Consider the following 22,711-nt stretch of genomic DNA (forward strand, 5'->3'; position numbering starts at 1 on the left):
CGACCAACAGCTATCATGTGATTGGGGTGACCGGCCCACCTGGGCATGCCCAAAGTCCCGATAGGCCAATCTGCCCCTGCCTGCCATCCCCATCTTAGCCACATACACATATTGCAACACACAGAATATACAAATTTCACAATAAACTGAATCTACCTAAAACTGTGCCAAAGATGTTTATTTGTGTTATGAAAACACTGATAAACACCTCTTTTACTACCCACCAAATACACTTAATTGCCTGAAAAATAAACCACTAAATTTTCAGTTTATATAACCCATATATAATATTATTTACAATGTGTCCCCATGCAATGTCAAGGGATAGCAATGGGCTGCACAGCACTTTATTAACAGTTCTATCATATAAAAATAATTATGAAGCACTTGATCATAAAATTCATGGATGCATTTCATAATAAGGTAATAGATTTCCTGGACATGCATCAGTAGCATTTTAAGTGCCTCTAATAAGAATTAAATTAACATTCAACAATAACCTTATTGCAATTTAATTAAATAATGGGATCTAACAAAAGCATCTCATGCTCAGTTTTGCATTGCAACGCTTTCTTCCAAACCTATTGTGAAATGATAACTCTATCATTTCAGAGATACCTCTAGATATGCTTTTAAGCTTATTTGGTATTTATTGATATAATATCTTGGTAACCTCAGTGCTATGTACACTAGATAGATGAAAGCTATCTTTTCCCTTCCTAGTTCTTGTTTAAAAGTAAGATCTCATGAACTGCAAAAAAAGGAAAAAAAAATCTTATTGTCTCTTTTATGTCCCAAGGATTATTTTTCATTTAATATATGATTAGACTGTAATGGAAAGCAAAGATGTTCTGGTTCACTTGAAGCCTTGAGGAAAATTTGTAAATGAATTTTGTCAGTGTTTTTTCCATGGACCTCCCCAACACCTTCCGCCAATGCATTGTACAATGCTACAAAGCCTGCTGGTCATATTAATTTCTTCTAATTTATCAGGGTGAAGATGCAACATATTCTTCATTTAATCTCTACAAATAAAATTCAAAATAGTATGTTCTAAGATAATCAAAGATAGCTGATTTTTTTTCAGTTTTAAATTTACTTCAGTCTGACTTCAGACTTACCTGATGAAGATTAAACAAATATTAAACTGTTTCATTTCTTCTATGGAGACCCTAATCACAGTTTTCAGGGCATGGGATGCTTCTGTAAGACAGAATTCAAGATATCAACAATTTAGAAAGGATTCATTTATTAAAATGACCTTTGCTGTACAGAAACAGAATCATTGTGGTCCTATATTATTAATTATAAATAGAAACATTTAGCTTTGTAGTTTAGGATGCAAAAAACATTAAATCTCACTGTTACACTATTTTTTTTTTATCTTAGACAGATTCACTTGTAAGTTAGCACAATTTAAATAATTAACATAGAAACATAGAAATGACGGCAGAAGAAGACCAAATGGCCCATCTAGTCTGCCCAGCAAGCTTCACACATATTTTCTCTCATACTTATCTGTTTCTCTTAGCTCTTGGTTCTATTTCCCTTCCACCCCCACCTTTAATGTAGAGAGCAGTGATGGAGCTGCATCCAAGTGAAATATCTAGCTTGATTCGTTAGGGGTAGTAGCCGCCGCAATAATTGGAAAATATCCTATATTTATCCTACATCACTAAAATGTAGTTTATCTTAGATCAAAGTGTTATGATTAGTGCTTGGGTGAATGTGAACCTGTAGTATTAGAGAGAAAATATTGCATAAGAAATTCAGTGTCCAAGCACTATGGCTACCTAGATCAGACCTGTACAAGCTATAAGTAAGGATAGAAATCAGTAGACATAAAAGACAATTTTAATGTTCTTTCCATGTATCTTCAAGCAAACAACCTATGTCACAAGGCAAACTGACTTCACTGATAAGCAGTGAAGCACCCCTTGACTGTTGCCATGACACCCCTCCAGGACCACAAAGGTGATTGCATCAGGAGAGCAGAAGATATTCTGCAGGCCAGGTCACCCGTTTATCCAGTAGTAGTGCCCACACTACAGCCTGACCAACAAGAAGAACCACTCTCTCCTTTATATTAAGACTTTATTTCTATTACGTGTTCATTTCAGAAGCTCTGTTCCTTTCTACGTCTTTCTTCTATAAAAACGCAATAAAGATATTTGCACTAAAAAAAAGAAAAAGAACTAGTCTCCAGGTGACCCCATCATGAAAAGACAAGCAGTCACTGCAGCCAGGAATAAACCAGTGGGAAGAAGGATATCTTGGTCCAAGGTCTAAAAGCCAGAATAAATGAAGAAACCTTTTGGGCAACAAAATGTCTTCTGACTCCCACAATATAACAGCAGGAAAGTGTATCATTAGAGATGACAACTTTTCCCTCTCCAGAACAGAGAAACAGACCTGGAAGACTTCACGTGTGGCCGGGGTAGAAGGACTTCAGCAGAATAGTGAGAGATAATCCTATGAGTATAGCTAGGCATAGGTGCACTGTGTACTTCTAGTATCCTTTATATGGTAACTAATAAACACATTACTGTTTTACTAATTTGGTGCAGGAGCTGCAGTGTCTGTTGGGTTCATTTTACCCTCATTTTGCATTCATCCTTAAATTCCTATAAGTAGGTGGGCTCTGGAATTCCAGCGGGCACCCTCTAAGGTAACTTGAGAAATGTTCTAGGGGAGCCTATACAGTATAAAGCAGCAGTACACCATGATCTTGAGTTCTGTGAATTTAAGTGTTGCTGATGTCATTTCTGTGATATGTGGAATATTTATTAGGAAAGTGCATTCGCTTAAAACAAAATAGACAAAGTCAATGACATGTCAACAACATTGTCTATTTCGTTTCATTTCATTGGTACTACAAAATGAAAAGAAAACCACCAAAATTGTGTTATTTTTTTAAGTTGGTGTTAGTGTGCATAACAGAACTTAGTGTGCATTAACCATGAAATTAAAGAAAAATGAACAAAAGCCCAACAAACAATTAAAAAAATGAAATCAAGCATAAACAACTTGAAGCAAAAACAACATGCTACAAAAACACTGCACACCCTTAGTATTTATGTTGAGACTGTTACGATCGTGGACCCTTGGGCCGTTTGGGACAGTGGATGGTATGCTATGGAAGACCACAGCAGGTGTCCCAGCTGGGAGGCGGCTCGGCAGAGACTCAGAAGAGGCTTCATCACGGGAAGTCTGAGGTCCCCCCAGGAGGAGCCTGTAGGAACCCGGACCTCTTGGACTTAGGTGGAGTCCTATGCGACCAAAGACTCAGGCAGCGGCTGAAGAGACTTCACCCTCGGCAGCCCGTGGCTCCCCCAGGAGGAGCCCATGAGAGCCTAGGCCACTGGGACTTAGGAGAATCCTCTGAGCCAGCAAGTACCGGATACCTGAGGTGAGGAAGAAGCCGAAGTCAGAGTCCAGGAGCGAAGCTGGGTCAGAAGCCAGGAGTCAGAGATCCGAACCAAAGCCAGGGATGAAGCAGAAGACGGAGTCGTGGACAGAGCCGGGTCGGAAGCCAGAAGTCAGACGTTGATGCCAAAACCAAGGAACGGAAGCAGGAGACAAGTCAGGAAGCAAGCCGGGTCGGAGACAGTGGCAGGCCAAGAATTCGCAGCAACTAGCAAGTCAGGAAACCTGAGGAACCTCGATGCAAGGCACTGCGGGAGTCCAGATGCAGGGTTTAAATACCCTGAGGGCATCTGACGTCATCCAGGGCTGGCTTGAAGGTTTCCCACGCTGGCCCCTTTAAATGGGACTCCTCCTCGCGTGCGCGCGTGTAGGAGGTGGGGCCAGCCTCGCCGGAATCTCTCCCGAGCAGGGAGAGATGCGCTGGAGGGCCTGCAGGCCCGTGGAGGGCTCGGAACAGCCCGGGCTGTCCCCGAGGTAGGTGGGGGGACTGGGGTTTGGCCCAGGACCGCAACAGTACTCCCCCCTTTACGCCCCCTCCTCGGGATCCTGGGTTTCGCCGGGTGGTTCAGGTAAAACTGGTGGATGAGCCCCTTGACTAGGATATTGGATGAAGGCTCCCAGGAATTCTCCTCTGGGCCATACCCCTCCCAGGAGAGGAGGTATTCCCAGCGGCGGCGATGAAATCGAACGTCCAGGACATCCTTCACCGTATAGGTGCCATCGGTCTCAGTCTCAGTGGCGGTGGGTTCCGGAGGGTTGGCATGAAAGGTGGAGAGCACCACAGGCTTAAGCAAGGACACGTGGAACACGTTGTGAATCCGCATTGTAGATGGTAATCGTAGGCGGTAGGATACGGCCCCCTACTCGCTCTGCCACTGTGAATGGACCAATATACCTGGGAGCCAGGCACATGGACGGGACCCGTAGGTGAATATTTCTGGTGCTCAACCAGGCCTTACTCCCTGGAAGGAAGACCGGGGCCGGCCGCCGTAGTCTGTCAGCGTACTTCTTTGCCTTGGGGGATGCTGTTTGAAGCTTCTCCTGGGTGGCAGTCCAAAGGGTGTGCAACTGTTGTGCAGTAAGTTGAACCGCCGGCGAGGATACCGTCAGCGGCAGAGGCAGTGGAAGTCTGGGGCTCTTCCCACAGATGAGCTGAAATGGGGACAGGTCAGTAGCAGAGGGCTGTGGTGGTTATATGAGAACTCCACCCAAGGTAACAGGGTGACCCAGTCATCCTGCAGATCCCCAACGAAGGTTCGGAGGAAGGCTTTCAGAGTTCGGTTAGTCCGTTCTGCCTGGCCGTTGGCCTGAGGGTGGAAGGCGGTAGTGAGGTCCAACCGCACCCCGAACTTCCTGCAGAGGGACCTCCAATACTTTGCCGTAAACTGCAGACCACGGTCAGAGGTAATGTGCGAAGGCAGGCCATGTAGATGGAAGATGTGTTGTGTGAAGAGGTTAGCCAGTTCTGGTGCAGAAGGTAGCTTGATGAGAGGAACAAAGTGGGCCATTTTCGAGAAACGGTCATCTGTGACCCAGATCACGGTCTTCCCGTCGGAAACCTGCAGATCCACAATAAAATCTGTGGATAAGTGAGTCCAGGGCTCAGTGGGAATAGGTAGTGGTTGCAGGAGACCCCAGGGGCGTCCATACAGAGGTTTCTGGTGAGCACAGGTAGGACACGACTGGACATACTGTTGTACGTCCTTCTTGACTTGTGGCCACCAATAGAACTCGGTCAGGAGTTCTAGAGTCCTGAACCTTCCTGGGTGCCTGGCCATCAGTGAATCGTGGGCCCACTCTAAGACCCTCCTGCGGGAACGAAAGGGTACCACAGTCTTACCCGCAGGGGCCACCTCGGAGGCTGCTAGCAGCACTTTGGCTGAGTCCAGAATGTATTGAGGCGGGTTGCAGGCATCTTCATTGTATGGGAGAGCACGTCCGCCTTTACGTTCTTAGACGCTGGTCGGTAGCGGAGGGAAAAGTTAAACCGGCTAAAAAAGAGGGACCAGCGCGTCTGCCTTGGATTCAGGCACTGGGCCCGGCACAGATATTCGAGGTTCTTGTGGTCAGTGTAGACAATTATAGGATGTTGGGCCCCCTCCAACCATTGGTGCCATTCCTCGAAAGTGAGCTTGATAGCCAGTAGCTCCTTATCACCGATGCCGTAGTTTCTCTCTGTAGGCGTGAACTTTCGGGAGTAGTAAGAGCATGGCAGAGATTTGCCTCCAGCAGACAGTTGGCTTAGCACCGCCCCAACGGCTATGTCTGAGGCGTCTACCTCAACGAGGAACTGGCATTGGGGGTCTGCGTGACGCAGGCAGGTGTCCTGGAGGAACGCATCTTTCAACTCGTGGAAGGCCCGCTTGGCCGTAGCCAGCCAATTCTTAGCATCAGCCCCCTTCCTGGTGAGGGCCGTCAGTGGAGCCACCATCTGGGAAAAGTGGGGAAATAAATTGCCGATAAAAATTGGCAAAGCCGAGGAACCGCTGGAGTGCCTTAACTCCCACCGATTGGGGCCAATCCTTAATGGCAACAACCTTGTCCGGGTCCATACGGAACCCTGTAGAGGATACAATATACCCCAAGAAGGGTAGTGATGTTCGTTCAACTTGGCATTATTCAAGTTTCGCGTAAAGCTGGATCTCTCACAATTTCTGCAGTACCTGGCGGACATGTTGACGATGGCGCCGGCTGAAGACAACACGATTCAATTGCAGGAGGCCGTTCCGGACCGCCGCTGGACCCCCAGGTAATTTAAGGCATTTGGGGGGGGGGGGTTCGGGAGGGTGGGGGATTTAATTTAAAGGGTCGGGGGTGGGTTTTAGGGGGTTTTAGTGTGCCGGTTCACAATTTTAACGATTTTCACGATACTCTAAACACCCAAACGGCGACGATACGATTCCCTCCCCCTCCCAGCCGAAATTGATCGTTAAGACGATCGAGGACACGATTCACATCTCTAATCCAGAGATAGATCATGAAGGGGAATCTGCTGCTCCACTAATCTGTACAGAATTGGTGGGGTCCAGAGTGAAATGTTAGAGGTTTTAGATGAATGGAAGATAGGCTAGTTGAACTAATGTGTTGTGTTCCTGGACTCTTAGGCCGAGGCAGTGTTGACACAACCTGCAGGGAGGAGTCCTGCAGGTTCCCACCATTGGTAGACAGAATCAGACAAAGCAGAGGCCCAGCTGGAGCTTTGCCTTTACCAGCCCATGCTCCCCTTGGGTTCAGCCTTTGGGTGACAAGGCCGGCCAGTCTTAGGTGGGATCTATGCTGCTGACAGTGACATCCGTTGAGGTAGCTGGGTTGGAGTAGATGTAGGTCAAGCATTGTCAGTGGCAGATAGTGGTCAAGCTCATCCAGAGTCAGGCAGTGGTCAGTGGCAGGTGGCAGTCAAGAGTATCCAGAAATCAGGCCAAGGTCAATACCAGGAATCTGTCCTAAAGGAATGGCCAGGACAGATAGGTAGGGCAGAAAGGCGAGGAAAAAGTCAAATGGGCAGAGTGGGAAACAAAAGAAAGTGAAGACAAGAATGCTGGAACAGGAGACAGGACGCTGGAGAAACACACTACTGCTAGAGTAGGGAGACCTGTTGCTGAGGCAAGTTGTGTTCAGAACGTTGCCTTCTTATAATGCCCTGGTTGTTGACATCATCAACAGGAGCTGCGGCCCCTTTAAGTAGCAAAAAGGGGCGCACGGGCCTAGGAAGAGGTGTGGTGCTTAGAAGTGGTGGCATCCAGCTGTGTGTGCTGACAGTGTCCGTGGGAAGGCATGGCAGCTCAGGCCAGTGGTCTTCTGCCACCGTGGAGGGTGGCCGTGGTTGCATCTGAAGCCAGGGAGGGCCCAGCCGGGCAGGTGAGTGCGGAGGTCCATGGGAGCTGCCCACGGACAGCCAAACGTAACATGGTGGAGGTATTGGTAAACTGGTACATGTCCAAGTACATGCACAAGTAAGTATTTTCAAAGCAGTATTCTTGCATATTTTATAAAGTACCTGTCTCTGAATATAAATCAGTATTATTATGGATATATAGTATTTTATATTATTTGTGACTAAAATATATATGGGTTTGTTTATTAAAACTTTAGAGAATGGAAGCATTTTCTTGCATTGGAAATATTTGCATATACTGAAACATAAATGTTTTATAAAATATATCTCTGATATAAAACCTTCGCCATGCATCCACTCTAGAATCACAAGGAATAAAAAACATGGTTGGCTTAAAACCTAGGTATCATGTTTATTGCTTTCCACCTACATTATGGGGTAGATTTTAAAAAGCATTTACTCGAGCAAAACTGGTTTTTGCTCGAGTAAATACACTTTACTCAAGTAAGTGGGCTTTTCAAAATTGCTACAATATATGCCATTGAATTGTCCATAGGATTTACTCAAGTAAGTGCACTTTACTCGAGTAAATAGCTTTTGAAAATTGCTACGATAGTATGTCACATTTACATGCGTAACTCCTTTGAAAATGACCCCCAATGTCTTGTCAGACAAATGTTGTAATAATTGCATGACTGTGACCTATGAAAACCTTGACAAAGCATCAAAAGATATCTACTTTTAGAGCATTTCTGTATTAAAGTGACTACTAAATATACATACATATATAAAATCTCTTCATATTCTAGTTTAGTGCATTTAAACCAATCTCCAGGTAGAACATGCTTTATGTCTAATCTTTTTGAAATATTATCCTAAAATGTAAAATTGCTTGTTCCCAGACAAAGGTATATAATTTTCTAATTGACATCCTAATTCATTGCATATAGCAATGTGCAAGTCACAATAATCAAGAAATATAGATAATATTAACTCTCTTAATTCAGTTTTCTAACAGTACTAAATCCAGATGTAATTTCCAGAGTCTAGCTGCTTATCTCTATAAATAGTGATGTTTGATATACTTTCTGTTAAATTAAAGAAAAGACAGGCTGAATCCATCCATTTACAGCAGAGTATTTTACATATCTCAACTTCTCAAATATATCTGTCTGGAATATACACGGGAATTCTAACTGCTGTCCAAAGAATCCTCTATCAGGAAATGTAAATCAGAAATGGAGCAAGCTGTAAAAGCTATAATATAGGCAAAGTAAGCAGTAAAAACACATTCATTTTTTTTGCTGCATCCATTTCTGGAAGGCAACTGAATGAATAAGAACAAAATAATCAAAAAAGATTTATTAGAATCAATAAAGATATATTTCATATTAAAAAATCTTGACAGTGCCTCTAAATAATCTTTAGTATGACATAGTACAATTGTACGTAGTGGGGTTAATTTTTAGGGATGTGCATTTGTTTCTAACAAATGCCAAAACTGCAGAGAAAGGCCATTTTTGGTCTATTCTGAATGGAACAAATTTAAAATAGCCTCCTATGAAATACCTCAAAATTGTGGGCATTTTGGTATTTGTGACATTTTTCAAAAAATTAAAAATAAAAATAGGTGTCTAGCAGCTCTGGCTAGGCCTCTGCAGGCCAAAAAATGTATCTGGCCTGCCTCAAAGCTGGGCCTGGCATCAGGGCCTATCCCTGAGCAAGAACTGAGCCCCAAGCTGTGCCCAGTACCAAGGTCCGTCCAAAGTCTGCCCCCAAAGCCGGCCTGGGACTGGAGTCAGGGTTAAAGCCTTGCCCTTGTTCTTTCTCGTTTACAAGTGCCAGGATTGGGGAGCTCCGACCCTGGCCCCCACTTACCACCTTCTTGGATCCTGGAGGCAAAGTACAGGACTGATGACCACATGCTCCCACTCGGGAACAAAAAAAAAAAGAGAGGCAAATATTCAAAAACAGCTGAGCTCTTATATTTAGGTCCTTAAATTAGGAATCTAGATCCTATTTTCAGCAAACTCAGGAGCCTAAGTAAATGTCTGAGTTCCTGAGTTCTTAGTGCATTTTTGAAAAGGCTAATTTGGGAGACTAACTCCAAAAATTAGGAGCCAAAATCTTTTGAAAATTGGCCCCTTCAAGATTTGAATAAAGTACCCCCCCCCCCCCCAACCCGAAACAAAAAAACAAATCAAACCAAACATTTTGGGGCTCCACATCCCTAGCAATGCCCCAGAGATTTCAGTGTGTAAAGGTGGAAGTTACATGTGGAAGTGGCATGTTAATGCTCAAGTATTTTGTAAAAGCCTGAACTATGCACTTACTAGCAGGGTCACACATAGATGTCAATGAAAAAAAAAGGCAGTTAGGGTTGTTCTGGGCTGAGGTTTCTAAGTTCACGCACATACTGAATAAACAAACCTTTAGACTTATATCCCAGAAATATGCCCAACTTATTTAATGTAAAGAATAAAGGACCATCAACCACCCCGCGGTGACTGAGCCATAAGTGGCAGGAGACAAATTTCTGTGAAAAGATTTTTTTAGCTTTTCAGGGATGCTTATAAAAACATGTACTTCCCCTTCAACAATTTCAGCATGTTTCATGAGTGAACTGCCTCAGGGGCTTCCGATGTGTTCTTTGCTGGTAAAAGATGAACGATGACACTTTAAATCAATTTCAATTTATAGATTCTCATAGTTTCGTATGCAATACTATTGGACTCTTTTTAATGTGATTATATATGCACATACTATACATTACCAAACTTATACCACACTTATATACCTTCTAATTCAATTATGGAAATATAATTGCATTTATCTTTTGACCAGTTTTTGAGTGGGAGATCTAGGTTAAATAGGGGTAGGTCAGAGTAAAGTGCTGAGGGTGAACTGGTGGAGGTCTCGGTTTGTTGATGGAGTTGTTGGCAAACTGGTTACTGAAAGTATGTGCATAAGTAATTATTTTCTTAAGTAGAATGCATGCATACTTTACAAAATGCCTGCCTCTCTGTTTAAATTGCAATAATTAGTGGAGGAATAGTCTAGTGGTTAGAGCCGTGGACTGGAAACCAGGGTTCAAATCCCACTGCTGTTCCTTGTGACCTTGGACAAGTCACTTCACTCTCTGTTGCCTCAGGTACAAACTTAGCCCTAGATTCTTCATATTCCTATAAAAGTAGCAGAAATAGTGTCCATGATAAAAAAAAAAAAAAAGGATATGGTTAGGTTAATTTCCTGTCCACCGCATCACATAGGCAATTTTCCCGAAGTTTGATATGTTACCGCATCTCGTGTTGCGAGTAGTTTCAAAGCATCACGCATCATTTTACAGGGCCACGTTGATTTATGATGGTGAGTTATTTTTCTGGTTTAAATATACCGGTTTCCTGCTGCAGGCAGTTGGAGAGAGGAGAAGAGAGTAGGTGAGTGGTCTAGTGGTTTAGTGTGAGTAGCTTTTTTCTGATTACCTCAGTGAGTTTTCTCTTCTGTAGTCCTCTGTTTCCCTTTCCCTTGGTCTTTTGTCTTTGTTGGCATTGTTAGCAATGGTAACATGGAATAGACTTAGTTTTTGGGTAATTGCCAGGTTCTTATGGCCTGGATTGGCCACTGTTGGAAACAGGATGCTGGGCTTGATTGACCCTTGGTTTGACCCAGTATGGCATTTTCTTATGTTCTTAGGTTGTCCTGTTTGACTATCTGTCTTTGTATTTGGAGAAAGCATGGTGATAAGGAAGAGGAGGAGTGGTAAAGTGTGGTGATGAGGCATGGTAGTGAGGTGGAGGAGGAGTGGTGAGGCTTGATGGTGAGGCAGAGGAGGAGAGGTGGGGTGTGGTGAAGTTGAGGAGTGGAGAGGATGGAGCCTAAAAATGATTGTTAGCGAACAAGTACCGGTATTATACAGATCCACATGCCAGGCCAGTGCAAAGGTGATAGCCAGTCTGTTCAGATATGCCTGGTCCAAAGCAACAGCAGACCTCATAGCTGTCTGCTCTCAGGCTGTGGGGATTCTCTAACCTACACAATGCCCTCACTCCTCCTCAGTTGTAACACAACTGCTGACATGGTGTTAAAGCAGCCAGTAAGTAGACAGATGTGCCTAATGTAAAGGTTTTGTAGTAGACAAGTGATGCCGCTAAAATTTGCAGCTAAACCTGTCCCCTAAAACCAACAGCAGAAATGTGCCACCACTTCTATGTCTGCACATAAAACATATCGAGCTACATATGGCAGAATCTTTGGAGACCTAATCTGCCAGCTTGTACGTATTGCAGAGTAAGTGTCAAATAATGTGGCCTAGTGTGGCAGCCTCAAGGTCAAGTGTGCAGCATATGTTCTATAGAGAAGAGGGTAAGTAGGCCACTGTATCACAAAAGGAGTGCTGACAGGCCTAAGCCTCCCTGGCATCTGCAGCTCTTGGAACCATGCACACCTCCAAATAACAGGTTCTAGGTAGAAGAGCCTCAGGGTCCCGGGAGGAGGGAGGTGCTGGAAAGTGTACACTATGGGAAGATATCTACTCATCCAGAAATCTGACACTCCATATCTGAGGTCTGATGCTGGCAAGTTTCACAACTTGCCTCTTGATGCAAGGAATAAACTATGTGAACCCTAGATGGAATGTTATTTGACTAAGCATCAGGCCAATTTCTCCCCATCCGATGCAATTATATCTCTGAGGCACCCCTTGTAGAGTGTAAGCACACGATTGCTGGTATCCAACGGCAGTGTGTGCAAAATGGATGTGCACACACACTGCGTGCTCTGGGGTATGCACAGGTGTGGTAATGGAGGGAACCACAAGGCCAACATCACCCCAGACACAGATCTAGACAGAGGCTAAAACAGCTTGTCACTCACCCAGACGAAGACACTAACATCTATCTGTTGGTCCTTAGTTGGGTGCAGAAAACTTCCTGCACTTTGAGCACCTAAGGATGGCCAATGTGTAGGTTCTTGCACTGTTTCTAATCAACCCTCTTTAACAGTCTAATCCCTAACTGTTAAAGAGGGAATCAGAGTCCTAACTACACACAGAAGATCATCTACACCTTCCAGCATGACACACCTGTGAGAAGCATATATGATTAGCACTTTGTCAGAGGTACTGACATGAGCCCCTCAAGCCCTCAGGTGGCACTAAATGCTTGTCTTGCAAGAGACTAATACAGAAAGTGCATGAGCCATCATACATGAAACCATTGCGAGCAGTTGGCAGGTTTCAGAATGAGGCAAGATGTAGGCTCCTGAGGTCATCAGCTAACAACACCTCATGACAAAAATTCATTAACACTACTATAAAAGATGGCTTCTTTAAACTTCAAGTTCTAAAGAAATTAAAACCCCTCCTCCACTTCAACGACTTTCGTGCTGTCCTCCAAACCACACTGCTCTCAAACATCGAGTACTGCAACTCCCTCCTCTAGGTCTCCCAAAGAACAACATTAAACCTCTCCAAATGCTCCAAAACACAGCAGCCAGAATCCTCACTAATACCCACAAAAAGGAGCACATTACCCCTATCCTCAAGGACCTACACTGGCTCCCTACCCACTTCAGAATAATCCACAAGAGCCTCACTATCATCCACAAGTCCCTGCACAATCAGCACACTCACTGGCTAAATGACTCTTTACAATATAGCCACAAAAAAGGGGAATCAATAAGAGCTACTCAAAAATGTTGCCCATCCATAAGCTAATAAACTATTGGATGAATTATTTCTGAACAATTTTCTATATTTTCTATATTGTGAACATACACATAAATAATTCATATTACATTTTTTAATAAAGTAAAAGTAAAATAATAAAAATAGTAAAAGAAAAAATATAGAAAATTGTTCAGAAATAATTCATCCAATAGTTTTAGCTTATGGATGGGCAACATTTTTGAGTAACTCTTATTGATTCCCCTTTTTTGTGACATTGATTGTTTCTGGGATTTCTTTGCTCTTCTTTTTTTTTTGTTCTTTACAATATAGTACATCTAACATACCCACCAGATTTGCTTACAAAGGATCCATCCACACACCATCCCACAAGCTGTTCCACCTCACTTCTACCAAGGAATGGGTCTTTTCCTTAGGAGGCCCTAAGTTATGGAACTCCATGCCTCCAGATCTACGTCTGGAACACTGTACTCAAACATTAAAAAAAAACAAACTAAAAACCTGGCTGTTTAAACAAGCCTTCACTTAGCATTCTCTTAGCCACATCCCTCAGGATGAAGCCACATCCTCCTCACCCTTCATTATGATACCCCTCCACCTCCATTATGATACCCCTCCACCTCCACCTTTTCACCTCACCCCCCTTAGTTTCCCTCTCTCTCCCCTACCATCCTCAAACTTATCTTGCATATAAACCCCCTCTCCCGGTCCTCCTAATTCTCCTTCCCTCTGAATTGTAGATAATCCTTCCCTCTGAATTGTAGATAATCCTGTTTTAGCACATTCTGCTACATAACCGATGGAATATATATATATATATATATGTATGTATATTTATTTACAAGGTATATATATACACCTTGTATATAATCCATATAATCCTCTGTATATAAGCCTGTTGTATAATCCTTGTATATATTTCCCTTTGCTATATAACCACTGTATATAATTAACCGAACTGCTGCACCGAGTCTCGGTTTTTTTATTTTTATTTTTTTTATTTTTGGCGACGTGCTGAGTTTCTGTTCCTGCTGATGATGCTGGGGAGAGGAGAGAAAGCATGGGTGGAATTGGCCAGGCATTTGCTGCTCACTGTCACTGCTGACGGCATTTTACTCCCATGCCTGACTTCATCCCTGCCGCGGCTGGCCGGGATGGCCCAACGCTGACTTCAGGGAGCGGATAAATCCCACTTAGTGTTTCAATGCCTGACCACTGCTGCCAGTAAAAAAAAGAACAATGATAAAGAAAGCATAAATTAATGACAGGGTTTTTAAAATAAAAGGCTCCGTAAGGGAGACAAACAGTCTAGGCCACTGTGCTGACCTCAGTGATGACATCAGCGAGCACCCATTACTCCGAGAGGGGGGGGCTATGAATTTGATAAAAATATAAAAATTTAAATGATTTGTAAAAAAAAAAAAATTAGTTGGGGGGCGGGGGCTCAAAAGAAGGGACCCTGACCACTTGCAGGGCTTCACTTATAGATCCTCAGGGGAGTTTAAAAGAAATCTTTGGACCTCTTGGGGAGGACACTGAATAAAAAAATAAATGGCTTAGGATCTTTCAAAACTTCACAAAGATTACATTTTCTGCAGTAGAAGAGATCCTAGGAATACTGTTTCAGAAGAAAAATGGAAAGTGAAATTATGAAATTTTAAATAGAAATGATAAAGGTTTATGGTTAGCAGTTGAATGACTTTTAAAACTAAAAAGAACTAGAGCATAGTTTGTAAAAATAAAATAGCATGTTTAGTGCAAAGAAAAGTGATTTTTTGATGGCCACAATTAAAATAATATTTATACAAGTAAATTAATGGTACTGGCTGATCACCCCTAAAATCTGTAGATCAGTCCAAGCATCCCAAAATAGTCAAGGAATACCATAGAAACTAAGAAAATTCTGCAGCCGTATCCAGGCAAAACGTGTGTTTGGCTTCCCTGGTTAAGAGTGAGATGGCCAGCATAGCATTACTATAATTGGTCAAAACACAAATATAAGTTTAAACATTAAAAAGTGTTAGAAAATAAAAAGATGAGAAAATGTTTAATAAATGTTGGATTAATTACATATAATAGAGAAGCAAACTAATACCTATTTAGTGAATGACATGTAGTTGGAAAATAAAATAGCACTGAATGATATCACTGAGCATTGATTGATTCAGGGATCATAGAAAGCAGAAAACAGTTTAGAATCTGTGTCAGACCAGAGGCAACAGCTGAGCAGAGCAGAAGCTCTTTCTCCAAGTGCTCTGTCATAGAGGCCTCTTAAGAGTAAAACAAATACAATTTAAAGGGTAAAGAACAGTGAACACTTTAAAGGAATGAATGTGGGGTGTGAATGAGTTAATTTAAATGATGAAAAAGCAAGGTAAGGTGAAAGTCTGAGTTGAGTTAAAAATAAATTCATATGCTGTCATGCGGGTTTTAGAGACAGCCTTTATAGAGTGAAAAAGTGCTGAGTGACTGAAAAAAAAAGTGACTAGCAACAATAATATAAAAGTCTATATATACTTGGTATAAAAAAAAAAGAATCATACCAAGGAAAATAAGGCACTTCTGTGTATCATATTGTTATGCTCTCAGAGAATATCTTGCAGCAACAAAAGCTGTTGATGTTAAGCTGCGGTAGCAGTAAAAAGAATAAGGAGAATGATTGATGCCTTGCTGTAGTTGATACAGAAGAAAATACTCTAATTTAAAAATGTAGAATTCATAATGAATGACTGTGGAAAGAATGATAAATGCATTCCTGTTCTTGTCCTATAGTTAGGGCAATCTGAATTATTCTTTGATTTATACATAGTTACAGTTTAACAACAAGCCGTCGAAGAAATACATCGTAGGGTACATGTCATACTTACACTAGCCGGCAGAAGATGGTCAGTTGAGGGAAAAAGTTTTCTTTATTGAGTTTTTAAAGATAGGCAGCAGGAAGAAGACAAGCCACGGACAGAAGACAAGAAAAAAAGAAAAAGAAGAAAAGGAGAAAATTGGAAGAACACAGAAAAATACTCAGATAAGTGTGATAGTGTGTGCCCATACCAGCATTTCTCACAAAGACAATAACAAAGATTAAGAGAAGAGATTATAAAGAATACACAGGAACAGACAACAGAAAGGAAAGAAGGAACAACTAGAGATGTGAATCGGAACCAGAATCGGTTCAGATTCTGGTTCAGATTCACATTGTTAATTGTTTTTTGTGCGGCCCGATTGCGGTTTTGTTTATTGGCTGCTCCCAAGCCGATAAACAAAAAAACCCACCCGACCCTTTAAAACTGTTCCCTTAGCTTTCCCTACCCTCCCGAACCCCCCAAAAACCTTTTACAAGTACCTGGTGGTCCAGTGGAAGTCCCGGGAGCGATCTCCCGCTCTCGGGGCTGTCGGCTGCCACTAATAAAAATGGCGCTGATGGCCCTTTGCCCTTACCATGTGACAGGGTATCCGTGCCATTGGCCAGGCCCTGTCACATGGTAGGAGTAATGGACGGCCGGCGCCATCTTTAAAAATGGCGCGGGCCATCCAGTGCTCTCTTGCTGCCTCCAATTCACCCACAGCTCCGGGTCCTGCCTCCTGTGCAGACTCAGAAAAAGAATGAAGAAGAGCTGCCTTCAGGGAAGACATCTGGGAAAGAAAAAAAAAACAGCGGTGGCTGCCTCCTGGTTCATAAGCCACAAACTGCTCTTGCTGCTTCTGCTTCCATTTGCTGCTGTTGGGTGGGAGAATTGAATACGACCTCCTTTCTCTCTTAAGCTCTCAGTGGGGGGGTGTCCCTGCCACATCTTGTCATGTCCACATATTCTTTCTTTGTCCCTGGATGGGGACACAGCCCTGTCCTATGGACTCTCCTTGGGCGACTCTGTCCTCTGCTCTTAGGGAGAAGATGTTTTCCTCCTCTCTGCTTTGGTTTATTTACACAGTGGCTTATAGACAACAGGCAAAAGCGGGTCTTGAGATGCTGGCTAAAGTTCTCATCTGGCTTTTTCCTTTCTCTGCTGAGACAGGTCTTGGCGGGAAGATACCTGTCAGCATCCATCTTTTGCAATCTATATCCCTCTGTGGCTGAGATTCATCTTTGGGGCCTCCAGTGGTAAAATATCGGGTATCCCCCTACAGCTCCAGTAGCCATCATGGTCCCCACTGGGCCTGCCTGCTCAAAGGAGGGAGTCGCCACTGGTAAGGAGGAAGAAGGCATTGTTGTCTGGGAGTCAGGAGGAGTGGGGTGAAATCAGAGCATTGAAAACATCAATGCTGCTGTGCAGGGAGAGAGTATGACAGGCAGAATTGGGGGAGGGGGAGAGAGGATGCTGGGAAGATGGATGGGAAATGGGTAGAGGGTGAGGAGTTTAGGAGAGGTTGCTCAGGGGTTCAATGGGAAGAGGGTGGGGGAGAGAGTGGGGGTCAGGGGATAGTAGGCAGAGAGAAGGGATCAGGGTAGAGTAGGGAAAGAAGGGGTTGGGTATGGTAGGGTGAGGCATGGAGGGAAGTGCTGGGTAGAAGGTTGTGGGGGGGGTCCTTCTGGGATGAGAGGAGATGGCACCTTTTGATCCTAGTCCAGGCCTAGGATTTGAAGCATCTGGAAAGAACAGGGGTAAAGAGCAGAAGAGTTGAGGAGGAGTGGTGATGTTTATTTTTCTATTGTTGCACTGCAGAGTCCGGCTTCTTTGGATTTCCAGTTTAGTTTTTGTGTTCATGTTTCTATTTCTAATTTGTGATTCCTTATTTTGTATTTGGTGGTTTGCCTGTGTTCTGCATGCCCGACCGAGGTGAGGGTTCTGCTAACACAGGGGTGGCCAACTCTGGTCCTCGAGAGCTGCAAAAATGTATCTCATGAATAATGCATGCAAAACATTTGCATACAGTGGATGCAGTGCATGTAAATATAACTTGTGTATATTCATTGTGGATATCCTGAAAACCTGGCCTGTTTGCGGCTCTCGAGGCCCGGACTTGACCACTCATATTCTAGTATGTAGTTTCTGTGTGGGGTTAATAGCAGTTCAACTTGTCCTTTTTTCAATAGGAGGTGTATTATACTTTTAGGGCCTAATTTAACTACGGTGTTGCCTTTGCATAGATAGAGTTGTTGCTGTCTGAATCTTGGAAGTTAGTGGTTTGTTAGAGCAGATTTGGCTTCTGAGATTTATTTATTTATTTATTTGATGAGTTTTATATACCGTTATTCGGTTGAGCCATCATAACGGTTTACAAAAGTGTACAATATCTTGTAACTGAGCATTAGTAAGAACAGTAAACAGATTCTTAACAAATGGGTAGTAGTATAGAAACAATTGAACCATTAAATAATATCATTGAAATGGATATCAAGTCCAGAATGAGATAATATTAGGATAGAGGGGGAGGGGAAGTAGGAATAGGGGGAAAAGGGGTGAATTATGGGGTAAATTCTATTCCTGGCAGACTGTGATAGCTTTTATTGGATCTATGTTAATATTATATAAAGTATTCTATGTGTGCTATTGAGACAACACAGGTTCTTGTGGCCTGGTTTGGCCTCTATTGGAAACAGGATGCTGGGCTTGGTCTGACCCAGCATGGCAATTTCTTATGTTCTTAATATATTTCCTGTTCCCAGATATATATGTCTTTGAACTGACATCTAAAGGGGATTCTATGTAGTTTAAAAAACTTTTGTACAAATATTTTTATGTAATTGTTAAGTTGATCCAGTAAAAGTTGATCCAGTAAAAGTTTTCAGAATCCCACAATTGGAATGTAATTGACAGTAATTTTTAGTATTAAGTTATTTATGTTCTATGTAAAATGTATTTTGTTATCTGGAGAGAATGGTGGACAGTTAAATAATTTTGTGAAAACAAATAAAGGCACACACAGAGCTGGTGAGAGCTCCTTGATTTGAAATTGGCAATATATTACTGATAACCAGAATGGTGATCTCTTGGTTCTCGCAATGTGGTTGGTGCACAAACATTTTAAGGCCAGCAGGATCGCAATTACACTCTGTTCTATGTTTGTTTGTTTTTGACAAGATCTTTTTGTGGAAGGGGAGCTTAATTATCCAAATCTCAGAGTTGGGATTCTTATGTACCTTGCAAAGCTTTTGCAGAAATGAAAAGATGTTACATCTGTTAAAGCAATGTTAGAATATTTAAAAATGATAAATGTAATGGGATGACTAGGGATGTGCAGAAGGAATTCTTATTTGTTTCACCAGGACCCAAATGTGTTGCATTCATTTCATGGGGAAACCCTAATTCGTTTGATTCGTTTTATTCGTTTTTCGGTTCCCATTACAGTCAATGGGGGAAGTATTTGCAGCCTATTTTTGGCTGCAGAATTGGGGTTTTCTTATCAATTCTGATGAAACTTCTGGGGAGCAATCATCAGAACGAGAAAAGAGCTCCAAGGTACTTAGACTGTGGCAAAGTGGCACCAAAGTGGTATGAATAGCCTAAGGTACTGTAAAGGGGCAAAGGGGTACCAGGAGTGGATAGAGTGTTTAACAGAGGTACAAAGCAGCAGCGAGAGTGTAAAAAACACAGCACAGCTTCAAAAGAGAGCACCGATAACAGTTGCATGAACCCTCGAAGGCAGCACAACAGGCAAAGTGTCAAGCAAGCGGCATCAACATCCTACAGCACAATGAAGGGGGAACATAGCAAGCAGAATGGGTGTAAGAATAAACCACAAGGTGATTATAAAGGGACAAAGCAGCAGAAAGACTAGCATCAACACACTGAGGAACCATGATAGTGGCAAAAACACCACAAGGAGTAGAATCGTCTGGTGTATGGCAGCAAGGCAGAGTGGCAGAAAGTTGATAGGTGCAAGACAGGATGGCACAGCGGAGGTAGTCTGGTCCCTGTTGTTTTGATAGGGGCTAGACGGGCTGGCAGAGCTGAGGTAGTCAGGCCGCTGTGGTTTTGATATGGGCAACACAGGCTGGCAGAGCGGAGGAAGTCAGATCGCTGGGGTGTTGATAGGGGAAAGACAAGGAGGCAAGACAAGAAGAGGCTCAGCATGCAGTGCAACTGTCAAACGAGGTGTACTGTCCACCTGACCCATCTTGAAACATGGACCAAGGAGTTTAACATGCGTGCTAGGACCTGAAACATGATGAACTATGCCTGGGTGGGGTGGAGCATTGCTGCTGTGCACAGGGCCGGTGCAAGGGTATTAGGCACCCTAGGTAAACCTTACAGCCTGGTGCCCTACCCCCACCTCCCCATACACAATTTTAAATTATGCATTTAACACATATTTTACATGAAAAGTGACATTCTGAGGTTAAATTAATATATACGTTATTGTGATAATTTCATGCACTGTTGTGATGCCAACAAGAAAACTTTGCATCTTGGAATTCATATGGCACCATACCTATTGTGATATATTTCATCATGGTCCTCCTGTATCAACACAGTACTATCTGCCAACACTCAAAGAATAACAACTCTACCTATGAAAAGGAATACCACAAATATTACACCAGAATCTAAAATATCAATACACCTATCAGGAAAACAGAACAGGCCAAGCTAAAGGTACTACAGATCCCTACAGATAAACCACATATTAAAAGAATGCTTCATCTCAGTCTTTGCATGCAGAACACAAACCCTCACCAAATACAGAATAAAGCCACATAAAGTATAAATAGAAATGTGCAGATAACAACTGAACTGTAAAACGCATCACGCCAGACTCTATACAGTGCAACAATGGAAAAACAAAAATGTCACCATTCCTCATGAAACAATCAATAAAATCAAGATTTATAAATCATTAATCATAATAGTAAAATCATACTAATAAAATAATTTCAAAACAGCTGATGAATAGAATATCCAAAAATTAAAGACTCATGCAAATTTTGAAAGCTTTACCAAACACCAATAAAATATTTCAAACAGCAGACAAATCACATACTACCAATAATTAAAATGGTAGTCAATCAAGAAAAATGAGCTTAAAAAGCCACCTTTACTTACCCTCTCCAGCAGTTCTCCTACTCCTTTCCCTTGCAGGCCACACCAGAAGCAGCAGTAGCTGCTGAAGCTGTCCTCACTATCCTCTTCCTTAGGGACCACAACCAGTCTCTTCTTTCTCTCACACACACACAACAGTCACACCCTCAGGACCAGTTTCTGTCTCTCGCACACCAATCATCTCCCCAACCAGTCTCTCTGTCTCTCTCTGTCTCTCTCTCTCTCTCTCTCACACTCACACATATACACGTCACCTCTCTGGCCAGTCTCTCTTACTTACACACAGGCTTTCAATCACACACATGCTTTCTCTATTTCACTTACATACAAGCTCTCAATCATATACATGTTCTATCTCACTTACAAACAGGCTCAATCACACACATGCCCTCTCTCACAGCCACAAGCCAGCCAAAAACATGCTCCATCTCTCTCTCGCACACACACATTGACACACACAAGCACCCTCCCTGACTCACATATACGCCACACACATACAGAAGCACCCTCCCTATCTCACATACATGAAGCACCTTCCCTGTCACACAGAAGCACCATTCCTTTGTCACTTACACACACACAGAAGCTCCATTCCTTTCTCACATACACATAGACAGAAGCACCATTCCTTTCTCACATACACACACACACACAGAAGCACCATTCCTTTCTCATATACACTTAGACAGAAGCACCCTTCCTATCTCAAATACATATACACACATAAAGACCCCCAGCTGAACAGCTCATCTCCATCTGCGGCTGGCTACGCCGATCTTCATTTCGCCGGCGACGGCTGGCAGCAGCCATCTTCTTTTCTTTGGCCTCAGGTGGCGGCTGGCTGCGCCAATCTTGTTTTCTTCAGCCCCGCCGGCCTGCTCTCCGTCGGTGGCTGACTGCACCGGTCTTCATTTCTCCAGTGGCAGTGGCTGGCAGCGGCCATCTTCTTTTCTTTGGCCCCACCAGCCTGGTCTCTTCATTTCTTCGGCCCGGTGCCCTCAATGACCCGGAGCAGAGGAGGCCACGTGATCAGCTAGTCCGGCCCACCAGGGGAAGCCCGATCCCCCAATAGGCCAATCCACCACTACTCTCACATGGCCTTCTATTTCAAACAGCCACTAAAACACTGTGGCGCAAACAAAAAGAATGAAACTAATGATATGTTGCATTCGTTGTGGTTCGCCATGCATTTCGTGGACCCACAAATGCATCAAATAGGGACCTATAAGTTGCGGATTGCACATTCGTTCAAACAAATGAACATCCCTAGGGAAGACTTCCCTACCCTCCCTCCCAGTTACTGTGCATGGCAAAGTTGTCCACCAGCCCATGGGCATGAGCCCTGGATCTCTGAAGTACCGAGCAACACCCCTGGTAGTACATTCTCACTCATGTCCTCCCTCATGCACTCTTGCTCCCTATCTACTTCTTTCACTTTCTTAACCTTTTTTGACATCCTCTCATTCCCCTCTTTTGCAACATGCCAGATTCATGATATGAGCAAAACAAGCCCTCTGCAGATTCTTATCCAGGGAAAGACACTCAGGCTTGGTATCTGGGTTATAATAATGATGCACTCTCAGGTGCAAAAAATGGATGCCTAATATGAACGCCCGCTTTCCCAGCGCACGTATATCCACCTACCCTGTGCGCCAGATGCAATATTCTAATGAGAAAGACGTTGAAGCAGTGTACATAAAGAGTGCGCTAGGGAGAAATGTGCATTTCTGGTGCTCAAAAGTTAATTGCATCGGGTGCACGGATGTCTAAATTGTGTACCCTAATAAAAGT

General features: G+C 43.1%; 1 long non-coding RNA gene across 1 annotated transcript in view; it reads right to left on the bottom strand.

Annotated features, from left to right (window-relative positions):
- Positions 1 to 1,120: 1,120 nt before the first annotated feature.
- Positions 1,121 to 22,711, bottom strand: part of LOC115098512 — a 54,534-nt gene continuing 32,943 nt past the window's right edge. The window contains exon 3 of the long non-coding RNA XR_003858540.1: positions 1,121 to 1,203. This is a non-coding gene — a long non-coding RNA (uncharacterized LOC115098512). The remainder of the gene's footprint in view (positions 1,204 to 22,711) is intronic.

Source organism: Rhinatrema bivittatum, chromosome 9 (genome assembly GCF_901001135.1).
Source record: "Rhinatrema bivittatum chromosome 9, aRhiBiv1.1, whole genome shotgun sequence".
Lineage (NCBI taxonomy): Eukaryota > Metazoa > Chordata > Amphibia > Gymnophiona > Rhinatrematidae > Rhinatrema > Rhinatrema bivittatum.